Below are 16,102 nucleotides of genomic sequence, written 5' to 3' on the forward strand. Positions count from 1 at the left end.
GGCAGGCGAGTGGTTGGGTACTTTGAAAGGATGCCTGCAATGGGTGCAATCAACGACAGGGAACGAGATGGTGCAAGGCTGTAAGAGGAAGGAAGTGGTTGCAACTGAAATTGCGCAACAAGCGAAAATATACAATATGCAAATTAGCCGCAAATTAAGGTGTAAAAATGCATGACACACAAAACGCCTCCCGGATATATATGTATCTATGTATGCACTGTATGTGTATACGGGGAAACAAATTTAATTTTCAGGTGTAACTCGGTAAAATTACACCAAAGGGAGACCATTTCAATTGCTTTCTGTTACTTTACGCACATTCATTCAGTTCAGTTTATTTAAGCATGTTAGCCACTGGTTGGTCATTGGCCACTCGCCACTGGCCACTGGCTATCTGCCAATCAATTTCATTTTCGAAATAACAAAATTTATTGCATCTTAGCCAAAAATAAAAGTACCAACTTGCCAGATTGCCACGATTTTCAATTTTTACTACATCGTGTATGTGTATGAGTGTGTGCGTGTTTGTGTTTTCTTTGTCTCTGCTCATTGTCGCCGATTGCCAGATGCATCATCCTATCATTATTGTCATCATCATCATCATTATTATCCGAGCATGAGAAATCAATTTGTGATCTCATAACATTTTCTGTTTATTTGCCAATCAAAATTGAATTGAAATGGGGCCAATAAAGTAATGTGTATAGGGAGCTACAATGCATATAAATTCATGTAGAATTTCAATTTATAGCTGTAGTAAAACCGAGTCAAACCCATAAAGAAGATGCCACATGAAATGCGATTAGTTGTAAGAAAATCCATTAGAATTCATTTGGGAGTTTTTCCATTACAAACTTAAAAATATGTTTGTGCTTTAATTAAGGGAATTGAGCTAAAAGAGGAAGTGCATTACCACCGAGGAGTTGCATTGACAAGTTGTAATTGAAGCTCGTCATTTTTAATCAATAATTTTGACAAGAAAATTACATTTTAAAACTAAGTTAGTTAGAGTAATTAGTATAATAAACGCTGTGGCTAGGAGTGCTAACTCCAAGCTCCTGGCCAATTAGTGTACAGGGCCTTCAACTGGTAACCGATACTCAGATGGAAAGCAATTTGCATAACGGTTATATAGAATGGAGAATTGTTTGATGTTTGGGTGTGTCGTATGTAGATTATTTGTTTTGCGAACTTGCAAGTGACACCAATCACTAATTGCCATAGGGAAGATGGTGGTAAGGGATAAATAGAGAGGGCACGAGGGTATTCAATCTGTTTACAAACCATTGAATATATTCACCATTTGCCATTCAGTAGTTGGGCAATCTGAAGGCACTTAGCACTACCCGCACTGTGGATTGTTTACATGGAAACTGACTTAAGGTTACAATGGAGCTAGCCGGACGGAATGTAACAGAAACTTCGCTTGCTCTACACACCCACCACACACACACACACACACACACACACACACATCTTCATATATAGAGCCATATACATACACAATCCACAAGTTTATGAGAATTTGCAGAGTCATAAACTAGACGACGCAGTGTCAGTAACAGAGAGAGTGAGTAAGAAAGAGAGATGGTCATAGAAAAGGGAATGCAAGGGGGTGGAGATGGGACAGTTGTCAGTGACGTTTGGTAGTTTTGTTTTGGATGAGCAAATACAGAATTTTGCTCTAGCATATGTGTTCCTGTCATCTCCTTGGTTCCTATATAACGAGCGACTTTATGTGCATGTACATATGGAAATTACAATTCCGGAGTGCAAAATATGATCCCAACTCGTACTGCCACTCCTATTCAATCTTACACTGCTGCCCCCTTACGTTTCCATCAACTTTCTCCCAATCTTACTCTCAAATGCCTCTCTTTCGACTATTAACTTTTGTTCGTGGGGGGGCGGAAGGATCCAAATGAAATACAAGGAGTTGGCGGGTGCCAATTTCTTCAGTTTGTGGTGAGCGAGTGGTGAATTAAAACGCACGAGAAACTTCGGTTAACTAAATGTAGGTTTTATTATTTATATAATATTCACAGGTAAACCGGCACACACGGAAATGGTTCGGGTTGAAAGTGATTAACAAATCGTAAAAAAATGCAAGAGAACGGGTGTTCGGGTGAAAGGCTCGATTCTTAGTGATGGCGGTGCCCATTGGAAAAAATCAAGTCACTCCTCCTGGTGTGACCGTAGACGCCGAGGATCAAAAAACCCTCCTCACTCCTCACCGCTCACTGCTCTTCGCCGCTCACTGCTGTTCACCCGGTGGCGTGAACATACCGCCCCCCTTGCAACATGTTGCAATTGTCACCCTGGACATATAAAGGATGGGGGACGGCAACGTCCTGGAGCGCCTAGATCCCACAGGAGCCGGAGACGACCCATCCGAACACGGTGCTCTGGGCTGCGGGAGTACCGCTATGACCGGGCACACAGCCTGGTTGGATGACCTCAGGATAGAGGTCTGCCCCGAGCACCACGGATACCGACGCCGGCCGATAGAAGTAGGGGTCGGCCAGGATCAGGGTTGCGAACTTCTCTCGGACCGGCGCCGCCACTTCCCGGATGGGAGTGCGGATGAGCAAGTCCTCTTCGACCCGGAATATAACGTTCCGTCGGAACGTCTTGTCGGACCTCGACTCGAGGACGGCCGTACAGGCTTGGTCGACCCCGACCGTGGTCACAGCTAACCCCAGGGACCGGGCAAAGGAGAGATTGATGCGGCTCTCAGCCGCACACGCATCAAGAAGGACGCGGGTCTCGAAGGATTTCGAGCCATTGCCCAACCGTAGGACTGCGGTGGGCAGGACAGTCGTCGTCCTGGCGTGGAGCAGGGAGGATAACGAAATCTCGGGTGCGCCTTCTGGGGAAGCGGAGCGGTCGGACGATGATCGGGAACGGGGTTGTAGCGGGGGTGCAGCACGACTGGAGGGGGGTGATCGGCTGCGACGCCGGGCGGAGGCACGTCGTCTCGGCGGTTGGTCGGCCATGTGGAGCAGGGTATGGTGCCTTTGCCCGCATCGTCGGCAACCATGGCGAGTCCGACACGCGTCGGATGAATGCTCGTGGGCCAAGCAATTGGGACAATATTTATTGATGAGCACCGCCCGAAGCCGCTTTTCCCCTCGGAGGTTTAGGAAGCGCTGACACTGCCGGAGTGCATGAACCCCCCGACAGACCCGGCATCGGTACACGTTCGTGCCCTGTGGAGCTCGTTTGCTGCGGTGGTGCGGCAGACGCGTGGGGGCCATGTCGCTATGAAAGGGCGAGCTGAATGAACTGTAACGAAAGAAATTACGTATGGGGGAGTGGATTAGTCTATGCACGGGAACGAGAAACATGCACGGAGACGAGGACATTCGGAGGAAACATAGAGGGATTAGGAGTCACGATAAGGTTTTAGACTCAGGACTCCTGCTGTCTTGCAACAGAATGAGCTTCGCTACGGGTCTTCGGATAGACCCACGCGCGGTGGTGACATCAGCCACTCGGACGAGGCCGTCAGCCCCGGGCAGAGTGCGCTCAATTCGCCCTAAGCGCCACTCGTTGGAGGGGAGATGATCTTCGGACACGATCACGAGGTCGCCGGTCTGGATGCTGCGAGTCGGTGATTTCCACTTGTTCCGTTTGTGAAGCTCCTTGAGGTACTCACTCTTCCAGCGGCGGCAGAAAGCCTGCTGGATTGCCTTTAGTCGCTGCCATCGGTTGATCAGCGACATAGGCTCGACCAGAATTTCCGGTTCCGCAATGGCTAAGAGTGGTCCTCCAATCAGGAAATGTCCCGGGCTTAGGGCCAGTAGATCCTCTGGGTCCTCACTCATGGGAGAGATTGGCCTGGAGTTTAGGCACGCTTCGATCCTACACAGGAGAGTGGAAAGTTCCTCGAAGGTGTATTTGACAGTGGACGAGGACTTGTAAAACAGGGTCTTAAAACTTTTGACCCCTGCTTCCCACAGTCCTCCCATGTGGGGCGCGCTTGGCGGAATGAACTGCCAGGATAGGATGTGCTGGGGGAATGCCTTCATTATTTCAAGCTTGGTGGCGTTCAGGAAATCTTTTTCGAGCGCCTTTGAGGCCCCCTACGAAGGTTTTGCCGTTGTCGGAGTAAATGCGCTGTGGACATTGTCTCCGTGCGACAAACCGAGAGAAGGCTGCCAGAAATCTTTCAGTGGTGAGGTCGGAGGTAGCCTCGAGATGGATTGCCTTCGTGCTGAAACACACAAAGACGCAGACATAACCCTTAGTTATGAGACACGCACGCCCGGTGTAATTTTTGATCTCGAACGGCCCTGCGAAATCAATGCCCGTGTGGGTGAAGGGCCTGGAATACGTGATGCGTTCTCGAGGGAGATCACCCATCATCTGGGTCTGTAGTCGTCGACGATGAACGATGCAGACCTTGCACCCCTTGATGTGGGACTTTACCATGTTCTTTATCCGTGGGATCCAGAATTTGGTGCGCAAATACCGCACCATCAGTTGATTGCCGCCATGCAACGTGATGCGGTGGGCGAATGCGACAAGCAGGCGAGTGAAATGAGTACTATATGGGAGGAGAATAGGGTGACGTTCATCATATCGGAGGGACTCAGCGGCCCGGAGTCGTCCGCAGGAGCGGAGTAACCCATGCTGGTCGAGAAATGGGTTCAGATTGAGTAGAGTGCTGGATGATGGCAGGGGTCGCCCTTCGCCCAGGGCCCGTATCTCCGCGAGGTATTCCCGCCGCTGAGAGGTCCGAATCAAGGCGCGCTCGGCGGAAAGAAGTTCGTCATTGGTGAGGCGAACCGTGGAAGGCGTCGAAATCCTCTTGGTGGCGAAGCGTAGGATGTACGCGATGACTCGTAGAGCCCTACCATAATTCGAGAACCGTTCGCTGACGTCCTCGAGTAGCGTGGTCGCGGTGGTGTGGCACTGGACCCGTTGCTCCAGCTGGGTGTCTGGGAGTTCGTTATGGGGAGTTGGCCAATACTCGGGGGCTCTCTGGAGCCAGTCCGGCCCATGCCACCAGAGGCTGCTGGCCGATAGCTCGGCCGCGGAGACTCCACGGCTCGCCAGATCCGCGGGGTTGTCCTCGGAGCGCACATGTGACCAGCTTTGGCCACTAGTGCTTTCGGAGATCCTGGATACGCGATTGGCCACGAAGGTGGACCAACTGCACGGAGGTTTATTGAGCCAAGCCAACACGATGGTAGAGTCGGTCCAAAACTGGGAGGTTGCAGGTCGGATTGGAAGTTCAGGAACGATCGACGCCCAGAGATCGGCTAGCAGAACCGCTCCGCACAACTCTAGCCGAGGCAGCGAGACTGTTTTGACTGGAGCTACACGGGTCTTAGCCGTTAATAAATGGACGTCTACTTGATTGCCGTACCGAACCCGCACATATAGGGCCGCTCCATACGCTTTCTGTGACGCGTCACAGAAGCCATGAAGCTCCCACGAGAGCTTATCGCTGGTGTTTAGCCAACGGGGAATGCGGAGTCGACTGAGGCCTGGGTAATCCTGCAGGAATTCATGCCATTGCTGCAGCAGGAGAGGCGGCAGAGCATCATCCCAGCCCAGTTCGGTAAGCCAGATTTGCTGCATGAATATCTTCGCTCGGATGACAAATGGGGCTAGCCACCCAGCGGGGTCGAAGAGCTTAGCGATATGAGACAGAACCTGCCTCTTGGAGATCGACTCCTTCAAGGGGGGTCCGCTGTGGTGAAGAAGAAGACGTCCTCAGCAGCTTGCCATCGAATACCCAAGGTTTTTGCGGTGCTCGCGTCTTCCAGCTCGAGAAAGTCCTCTCGCAGCAGGTGCTCTCTCGGAATGGCTTGAAGTACTTCCTTCTTATTGGAAGTCCACTTCCGAAGCGGGAATCCCGCAGATTGGAGGACCGCTTGAAGCTCTCGTATGGCGAGACGAGCGTCGGCTTCAGTGTGAGCGCCGGCAAGGACATCATCAACATACATGTAGTTCCGAAGGATTTCGCTCGCCTGAGGATACATCGTTTGCACGTCTTGTGCCAGTTGTAAAAGGACTCGGATCGCCAAGAATGGCGCGCAGTTAACCCCAAACGTGACAGTTTGTAACTCGTAATCCTGAATATTGCCGCAGCGGTCTCGGTAGAGGATCCGCTGAAAGGGGGTATGCCTGGGATCGACTCGGATTTGTCGATACATCTGCGTTATGTCGGCATTGAAAACGAATTGAAAGAACCGCCATTTCAGTACCTGAAGCGTGAGGTCGGCCTGAAGAGTAGGACCGGTGTGCAAGACATCGTTGAGGCTGACGCCTTGTGTGGAGGGGCTCGACGCGTTAAATACCACGCGTACCTTAGTGGTGGTGCTATCGGGCTTAAACACCGCATGATGGGGGAGATAGAAGTTTTTCCCATCTTGAGGCGGCGTCACCCGAATCATATGACCCAATTCCTCATATTCTTGAATAATGGCATCGTACTGCGTTTTTAGAACCGGATCCTTGAGAAGGCGTGCCTCATTCCGCAGGAATTGAGCCAGCGCGATCGGTCTTGAGTGGCCCAAGTCAACGCTATTCGGACCTTTGAACGGTAGGGACACAACATATCGGCCGTCCTTTCCCCTTTGGGTGGTCTCCTGGAAGTTCCGCTCGCAGAATGCGTCATCCTCCTTTTCCGGCTTTGCGGGAAGGTCTTCCACCTCCCAAAACTTGGTGAGGAGTACATCAAGCTTTGCTTCGGGACTAACTCGCGTCTGTGCCGCGAAAACGGATCTAGACACCGGGGGGTCAGGAGTGATAGCCCCACACAGAACCCATCCAAAGATGGTTTCTAGCCCGACAAAATCACCAATATCCTTTTTGATCCGTTCTCCGAGGATGTGGGGAAACAGGTCTACACCGATGATCATGTCAATAGGCGCGGGCTTGTTGTAGTACGGGTCAGCCAGGGGGCGATCGAGGCACTGCGTCGGAACCGTATTAAGGAATGGAGCTGTTGGAATGGCCCCTGACAATTTGGATACGACCAGGGCGGAGACCTCAATCTTGTTCAATCTGTCACACGGGGGAGACAGCATTAGCAGACACACCTTGTCGGCGCAGCCTCCATCACTCTGGCCCATGCCAGTAACCGCGGCGTCTACTGGGTAGAAGGGGGGCTGGACCATGCTGAAGACGCGTTCGGAGAGAAAAGTTGAATCGGCTCCCGAGTCGATCAACGCCCGAATATGATGATCCACACCACGATGGTGCAGAGTGACAATCGCAGTGCCTAAAAGGCCTCTGCCTGGGGTAGATGCAAAATAACTTTGAGCATTTGTGAGCTGGTCGCTCGCGGACGGGCGCTCTGTGACGCTGGATGGTGGGACTTGCGCAGCGGATGGCGAGGGCACGGACACATCACTAGGATGCAACAGCGTATGATGACGTTCCTTGCAGGTATGGCAATTATGCGCACTGGAGCAGCCCTTCACTTGATGACCGCGGGCAAAACAGTTCAGACAAAGTCCCTGCTGTCTAATGGTTTCCAGCCGCCTCTGAACAGGCATATCAAGGAAACTAGGGCAGAGCCGTATTGGGTGATTTTCCCGATGGCACAGCTTGCAAGACGCCGATTTGAGCTGAGCTTTCGCTGGAAACGCTTGGACTTTCATCGTTGCAGAGGATTTGCGGGGGCCAATGGGGATGGCTTGGACACTTGGGGCCGACTTATGTTCGTCGGTGGCATCCAGGACCCGATACCGATCGGTAAGAAATTGGTTCAAATCGGACCACGTTGAGACGACAGTCTTATTGGGCACTGATTGCTCCCACAGGAGGATTGTGGCCTTCGGCAATTTACTAGTGCAGATGGCGATAAGTAGGACATCCCAATTCTCAGTACTAACACCCGAACGCTCAAGTGCGGTAAGACACCCTTGAAACGCGGTCTGCAGCTCTCGCAAGGATTTGCCCGACTCTTGTGCCACCGCGGGAATCTGAAGGAGTTGTCTGGCTTGAGTCATGACCAGCAGACGGCTGTTTTCGTACCGTGCGGTGAGGTTCTCCCACGCGGCCTGGAAACCCTCATTCGTCAGGGGGGACTTAGCCACGATGGTTCTCGCTTCCCCTCGCGTCTTGGCGTTCAAGTGATAGAGCTTCTCCACTTGTGACAAATACGGATTGGCGATATAAATGGCGGCGAACAAATCGCGGAATGTGGGCCATGCTAGGCTGTCGCCATCAAATGTCTCTACCTCACACGGAGGAACTCTATGCCCCGGTGGCCCCGACGGAGCGGTTGGCTGACGCCTAAGAGTCGTCATCTGTACCGAGAGCTGTTCGATGCGTTCTCCGAACAACGTCCCGCATCGCACATATGCCGCGTAAGCGGATTCGTGCTTCGCCTTGATGTGGCTTATGTTTGCCAAGCTTTCCTCGTCGGCTTGGATTGTCAAGGCCTTGTGACAACGGGAGTATTCCATCTCGACAGTTGACCAAAGGGATTTGAGCTGCTCTAAGTGCATTTTAATGGAAAACAAGGGCACTTCAGAAGTTAGAGCTTCACTCTCGCGAGCTTCAAACAGAGTCAATGCGTCGCACGCTATAACGAAATCGGAAAGGGACATTCTGGAGTGTTCTCTACGCTGTTGTGATACGGATCGGGTGACGGGAGCGTCAGAACAGTGCGTCACAACAACGTGCGGAATCTGGGTCTGAGTTGAAAGCTTGGAACGACCTTGGTGTTCCCTCGAGTCTTTAACCGAGAATCTGCGACCCTCAGGTAAGCTGGACGAAGACGGACGGGACCTTGGGGATTCGCTGCGGCTGCGAACTGACGAGAACTTGCGCGAAATATCCGTACGCTTCACGGTCACCGGAGTTGTCGGAGGCCGAACCTTCTCCGGAGTTGCAGAGGGAGACGAAAGACTGTTGGACTTCGGCGCAGTCTTGGACGGCTCCGTGGACATACTCAGGGGACGAGCTTACCGACGAACACCGCGTTTGTGCGCGTCCCTTTTTTTTGTTTTGGAAGTGAGAAGTGGACTGTATGGGGACGCAAGAACTTCCTCACTGTGCACCGCAGGATTGCGGGAGAATTTTCTCGCGTGTGGCTCGGAAACGAAGCCTCTTTAATGGGGATAGATGCGGAATAATATACGAACGCACGAATGCGGATTGAAAATTACCGATGGGAGTACGTATAAAACAAAACACGGATGAAATATATAAACAAAGATGTATAGGATAAAAGGAAAATACGTTTTTATATAAATCTGGATCTGGATATATATGTGTGCGCAGAATAATGGCCGGAAAAAATTGTATATATAATTTATAAATATGGACGGAGATATAAATATGGGCCCGATAGTGCTGGAAAAAATATATATATATGTATTTATTTAGAAATATGGGCGGATATATATATGAGCGCAAAAGGCTGGCCGGAAAAAATATATATATAGTTTTTAAAGCTGAACGGATATATAAATATGGGCCCGATAGTGCTGGAAAAAATTTATATGTGTTTATTTATAAATATGGGCGGATATATATTGAGCGCAAAATACTGGCCGGAAAAAATATATATATAGTTTTTAAATATGAACGGATATATAAATATGGGCCCGATAGTGCTGGAAAAAATTTATATGTGTTTATTTATAAATATGGGCGGATATATATATGAGCGCAAAATACTGGCCGAAAAAATTATATATATAATTTATAAATATGGACGGATATATAAATATGGGCCCGATAGTGCTGGAAAAAATATATATGTATTTATTTATAAATATGGGCGGATATATATATGAGCGCAAAATACTGGCCGAAAAAATTATATATATAATTTATAAATATGGACGGATATATATATGTGAGCGCAAAAAGTTGGCCGGAAAAATTATATAAATGATTTATAAATATGGACGGATATATAAATGTGGGCACGATAATGCTGGAAAAATATATATGTATTGTTTTATAAATATGGGCGGATATATAATTAGGCGAAAAAAGAGAATCGGAAATAATGTGATTTAAATTTGGCGCGCTTGAGCCGCCTATCGATATCACGACTCGACTCACGTGTCACCACTACTCCGAAAACAGCTGTCGGCCGCTGTTTATATATTTGGTTTTTGATTTTGTTGTTTAATTATGTATGTGAATATTTTTTTTTTTGTGGTTGTGCGGAAAAACCAAGAACAAGTGTTGTGCGGAAAAACAAGCGAGTGTTGTGCGCAAATAAAACAACCGATCAATGCATATGGACAGATGCTTTGATCTATGTGTGTACGTACATGCATAAGTACACAGGTGAGTATAGATATGTATGCACACGCGTTGTTCACAACAACAAAAAAAACGTAAGTAATTGTAATTTAATTGGATGTGGGGTTGTGTTAAATCAATGCGCGACACCGAAATGTATTATGCGTTGTGGATATGTACATATGTATGTGCAATGTATGACTATGTAAGCATATACATATGTATGTATGTACGTATGTAAGCAAGTGCACCGGTATCCAAAGACGCGCGTGAGGAAATTAATTTCGCACCTAATTCGAACGCGCAAGAAATCGCGGTGCATACGTGAAGTGCTATTTAAAAAAAGAATATTTTTTTTGCCTTTTGTGTCGTGGTAAATGTGCGAAGGGATTGTATGTATATGGATATGTATGTACATATGCGCGTACATCAACAGGTGACGATGTATGTATGTACGTAGATACGCGCGTGTGGAAATAAGTTTGGCATTAAAGATTATTATTCCAACACATAAGAAAACGCGGTGAACACTTTGATTTTTATTTTTCCCTATTTTTTATAACACTTTAATAATTTTTTTTTTTTTGTTTTTAAACTTTTACGCGGATTTGGCAAACAGCTGTGGAAATTACATGTACATGTGAATGCATATGTAAAAAAGGTGGATTTGGACAAGTGCGAGGAAAAAAAAACATAAATGAAAATGGATAATCGTGGAATGTAAAATGAGAACGTTGGACAATCACGCTAAGGATTAGGAACTACCATGAAACCTTGGAACAGGTCAGGTATGTACATACAATATGTAAAAGTGTGTAGGTCGCTATGGAGAAGCGGGAAAACCTCACACTTTTAGTAGTATGTAAATGAAATGAATAATGAAATTTTGTACTTATCAGGAATTCCGCCGATGCAAGCTGGAGGAGCGGAAGGATATCCGGCTCGAAGGACCAATGTTCGTGGGGGGCGGAAGGATCCAAATGAAATACAAGGAGTTGGCGGGTGCCAATTTCTTCAGTTTGTGGTGAGCGAGTGGTGAATTAAAACGCACGAGAAACTTCGGTTAACTAAATGTAGGTTTTATTATTTATATAATATTCACAGGTAAACCGGCACACACGGAAATGGTTCGGGTTGAAAGTGATTAACAAATCGTAAAAAAATGCAAGAGAACGGGTGTTCGGGTGAAAGGCTCGATTCTTAGTGATGGCGGTGCCCATTGGAAAAAATCAAGTCACTCCTCCTGGTGTGACCGTAGACGCCGAGGATCAAAAAACCCTCCTCACTCCTCACCGCTCACTGCTCTTCGCCGCTCACTGCTGTTCACCCGGTGGCGTGAACAATGTTGAAAGCACCGGGAGGACATATACACATATATATTTAGATATGTGTGTGTGTTTTTGTTTCTGTAGTAAATAAATAGTAAAACAAAACATACATCAAAATTCCATTTGCTGAAAAACATGAAACGGAAGAGATTTATGTATATATGTATAGGGTAGTAACGTTATGTGCCTTTGTACATATATGTATGTATGTATGTACATATATAATCTACACCATCTTGAACAACATATCCTTTTGCCCACACCGGACTTGCTAGAACAATGTGTGTGTCACTACATTGGAAAGAAAGAAAAGCCATGAGTTGCTATAAAGAAATATAGTTGTAAGGGAACATATCCATGTGTGTGTGTGTGTGTGTGTGTGTGTGGGAAGCCATTATACAATTGCACCACAGTCTTGTATAAATCCACATATTCTTCAAGTGGTACAAATATGACATTTGTCAGGTTCTTTAATATATTAAATCTTTGAAGTCCTTTAAAAAATTATTGATACAAGACAACTTTTTTACATTTGGACCGAAATTTGATTATTATATATATAGGGTTATTCCATTTTTCAACTTTGATTTGGATTATGGGCATAAATTACACATGTATTTGAGATTGATTACATTGAGAAATAAATATAGTTACATTGTAATTAAATCGTTTCACATAATCCTTTCTTATTCATCAGAAGTAACTCTGTAATTGGTTCTGCTATCGTATGCGTCTTCTATAAATATACTTTAGACACACAGCCCTCTCTTTTGCTGTATCCATGGTCGTAACAGATGCTAATCCAGTTGCGCTTTTGTGTCAGTAGCTATCCTAGCTGTTGTCGTTGTCATTGTCATTTTCCTTGTCGCATTGCTAGGTCCTCGTTGATAATGGGCCCCTTTTATTGTTCCTTTCCTTCAGACATTAGACGCCAGTCAAGCAGCAAGAGCAGCAGCAACATCCCTTCTCCGATTGCGCTGTCAAATTACACACGCCACTTGACAAAACTCATCTCATTAAGCCTTTTCGCATGTGCAGAAACTTCAAGTTGTTCTTCAATTTGCATTCGTTTCCAATCTACATACATCAAAAGACACAACAGACACAACAAAGACATTGATTATATTCTGAAAGAGGGATTAAAGAAGGAAAAGCTGAATCAATAGGAATTTCAATGTGGGGCCACGTGCAAATCGGTAATTTTCATAAAAGAAAACGCAGCATGAGAAGAATTTATATGATGAGATCTTTAGGTATGTATGTAAGTATTTGTATTTGCTAAAGCGAGTCAACAGTGCGGCTACTCAATCAATATTGGCTTTTGCTCTCACACAAACGCACACACATACATATAATATATTACATTATATGCCTTCTTTGTATTTGTTTGCTGACCCGTACAACGCACATATTCCGACTTGTGCAAATAAATTAAATTAAAATGTATACAAAACATAAATTATTTAGGAGATAATGTACTAAGGGGCCATCGAACACCCAGACAGACAGACATACATACATACAAACCATCCAACCAACCAACCAACGACCCAATGGTTAAGAAGAAGAAAAATACTTACTAGTCACACAACTTATTTCTACTGAACAATAACCAGCAATAAAAGCAAATTCAATAAGACCACAACGAAGAAGGAAAAAGCAGCAAAGAGCAACAGAAAGACAAATAAGCCAACATCAGCCTCGGGTTGGAGGTCCCAAAAGTAAAATTCCTTCAGATAAATCACCAAAAATGAGAAGAAACAAAACGAGCAAAAAACCAGTCAGAAAATAACTGGCCGAAATCAAATAAAATATGTGTGAGAGTGTGAGAGTGTGTGTGTGGGTGTGGGTGTTCATGTGGCTAGATGTGGGCAGGTTATTCACCTGATGATGAAACTAGTAAAGAAAATATTTATTGAATTTCAGCAAAAAAAATATAAATAAATAAAGCTTAGCGAAAGTATTTATAGATTTTTCAATATGAAAGCGAAAAATATTGCATTTAATTGGTAGTATCAACAAAATTTCCTTTCCATCCTTCCTAAAAATAGAAGTCGACTTGAATAAAATGTACACGGAGATGATTTGAAGGCAAAAAGCGTGTAGATATTTTCAAATACCTTTGTCAGATTTTTAGTTTTATTTTCTGGTATTTTGTTTACCTTTTTTTGCTGTTGTTATTGTTGTGAGGTAAGTAACAAAATGTAAACTGCTTTTCTTATGATTTTCTTCGACTTATCTAAATGCAAAACAGTTGAGCAACAACTTGTGTCACAATGTAAATGCAGTTGCAGAATGTCCTTGCATATTTCTTTTATTCAAATATTCAGTTGGTCATATTTAAATCGCAGCATTATGTTGACTCTATCCTCCTCCCTTGGGGCATTGTATGTTCAATTTGGAATTGCAAGTAGTTTCTATTTGTGGAATTTAAATGTACAATGGGAAAAAAAACACATAAATATATAGAGGTGGGTATTAGCATTTTTTGCTCTCTATTGTGCCATATTTATTGGTCTCTTTTTTTCGTCTTCGAGGCAATTATTACCATTTGGATGTACTGGCTAGCCATCAGTAGGAGTTATTTATTTAGGGGAAATAAGGTATTCTGTGCGACAAATCTGAAGTGAAATCTGAACTGTCGTTACTAGTTGGTGGTAGGTTCTTTCCTGTTTGGTTTTCAATCTTTTCTCATCTGGATCTCTGTGTCTCCCCTTCTCGGCCTTCAGTTACCTTTTTCTGGTCTGTTATCCCCTCCAGCGGGAGACGGTGTATGTCCAGGGAACAGCTAGCAGCAGTTTGAAGTAAAGACGAAGTACTTGCCAAGTTCATAAAATATTCAGCTGCACTTTAGCCAACAAACTGCCGCTAAGAAGTTGCCTGCAATAATGTTATTTTCCCAGCCGCACCTTGACTCAAGTGGATGGGCGGAGGTGGAGCGAGAGGGAATCGAAGTGGAAGTTGAAGTAGTAGTGCCATCTCGAGTCAGAGGAAGTGCTGAGATGATGTTGTGGGGGCAAATCCAAGCGGTGCCAAATGGCAGATTAAAACGGTGTTAAGTTGCGGCCTGCCGGAGATTTCACTTGCGGCTCGAACCGGCTTCAGCGGCAAGTGCTTACAGATTACGCAAAGCGCATAAATAAGCGGTTGCTGGAGGCAAATGGAAAGGCAAATGGAAAGAAGATTAACTTATGAAATGTTTTCTACATATTCTTTTATGAAAAATTACTTGAATAAGAAGATTTTATGATCGATTGCATAGATAAAGAGGTTTTCTTGAGCAATATTTTTAACAACTATGTTGGATTCTGCCACTAATTATGCCATACACTCAAAGTAAAGTATAAGCAATTTTTTTCTTACCATGAGAGAGTCAGTCGACACCTTTGTAACCTGTCACCAACAGTGGGAGCGGCTGTAGCAGTCCACACAGAAATCTCCTGTTATCCTTTTAACTGAAGGACAACTCACATGAATGCAGAGATGTCGTTGTCGTTGGCATTCGGATTGTGTAAACATTTTAATTTCAGCTGCAAACAAATGTACAGCAGCCACATCAGCGGCAGCCAAGCCACATCTGCCAAGCCAAGCAACGTCACCTTGTTGTGTACCATGTCCCCTCGCTCTCTCTCTCTCTCACACCCTCTCTCTCTCTCTTAGCTCTCTAACCAAGTGGACCGCATTCGTCCAAAATGCTTTGTTTCCCCCTCTACTTGGCCCCCTCCCTTGGTCCGTGTGTGTGTGCGTGTATGCTTGCGACAAGACCAAGACAAGTGTGTGTACGAGGCTTTGGGTCCAAAACATTTACCAGCTTCAATTTCAATGCTTTCGAAAATGTAAAAACCAAAAACAAGGCCAGAATGCTTTAGCCCGGGCATGAGGTAGTCGAGGTATCCTGGCACATAGTAAAAGTTCATGCCAGAGATGTAATAAATGAATTATTGCATTCAGATCCTGCTAAATCCTGGCAATCTTCAGAATCAAAAAGCAATTTTCACAAATAGAATCAACATTTTGTGAATTCAATCGAATCAAGACCAAAGGAATCAGCTATCGTGTTAAATGAATACGTTTACAACTTTTGTGAGTTGGTTTTTAATATTTAAATTAAACAAAAATATTTTCATTTCCAATAACCCGAGTGCCAATCCACAGGAATCTGTTTCGTTTGGCCAATGAAAAGAAACGATTAAACAGAGATTGAAGTGATTATCAGATTTAGTTTGGTAATTTTATTTATTTTCCAATGACTTGATCACGATGCATGGCCATCTCTAAATCGTTCTGAGGCATTTTATCTGTTTTCTTCGCTTTAAAAATGTCCGTTTAGCTTGCAACCATTTCATTCACTCGCATTCATGCACTTAGAGTGGGACACAGTCAGTGAAGGAGTGAGAGCGGGGAGTGGGCGTGAGGTGACATTGGTGAAACACAAACACGAGAATATGTTTTTGTTCATTTTATGGCCTTTTCTGCTGCCATAAACACCAACACCTACTACATCTGCGGTTCTCCCCTTTGTCTTCTGCTCTCCTACGAAACGGTTT

The 16,102-nt window shown here is 45.4% G+C and overlaps 1 long non-coding RNA gene across 1 annotated transcript; it reads left to right on the top strand.

Annotated features, from left to right (window-relative positions):
* Positions 1-10,819: 10,819 nt before the first annotated feature.
* LOC137585753 (uncharacterized) lies at positions 10,820-11,672 on the top strand. The gene is made up of 3 exons (XR_011033634.1): positions 10,820-11,015; positions 11,127-11,251; positions 11,332-11,672. It is a non-coding gene; the product is annotated as an uncharacterized lncRNA (long non-coding RNA).
* Positions 11,673-16,102: the final 4,430 nt, after the last annotated feature.

Source organism: Drosophila tropicalis, unplaced genomic scaffold (assembly GCF_018151085.1).
Source record: "Drosophila tropicalis isolate 14030-0801.00 unplaced genomic scaffold, ASM1815108v1 contig_878, whole genome shotgun sequence".
NCBI classification, from domain to species: domain Eukaryota; kingdom Metazoa; phylum Arthropoda; class Insecta; order Diptera; family Drosophilidae; genus Drosophila; species Drosophila tropicalis.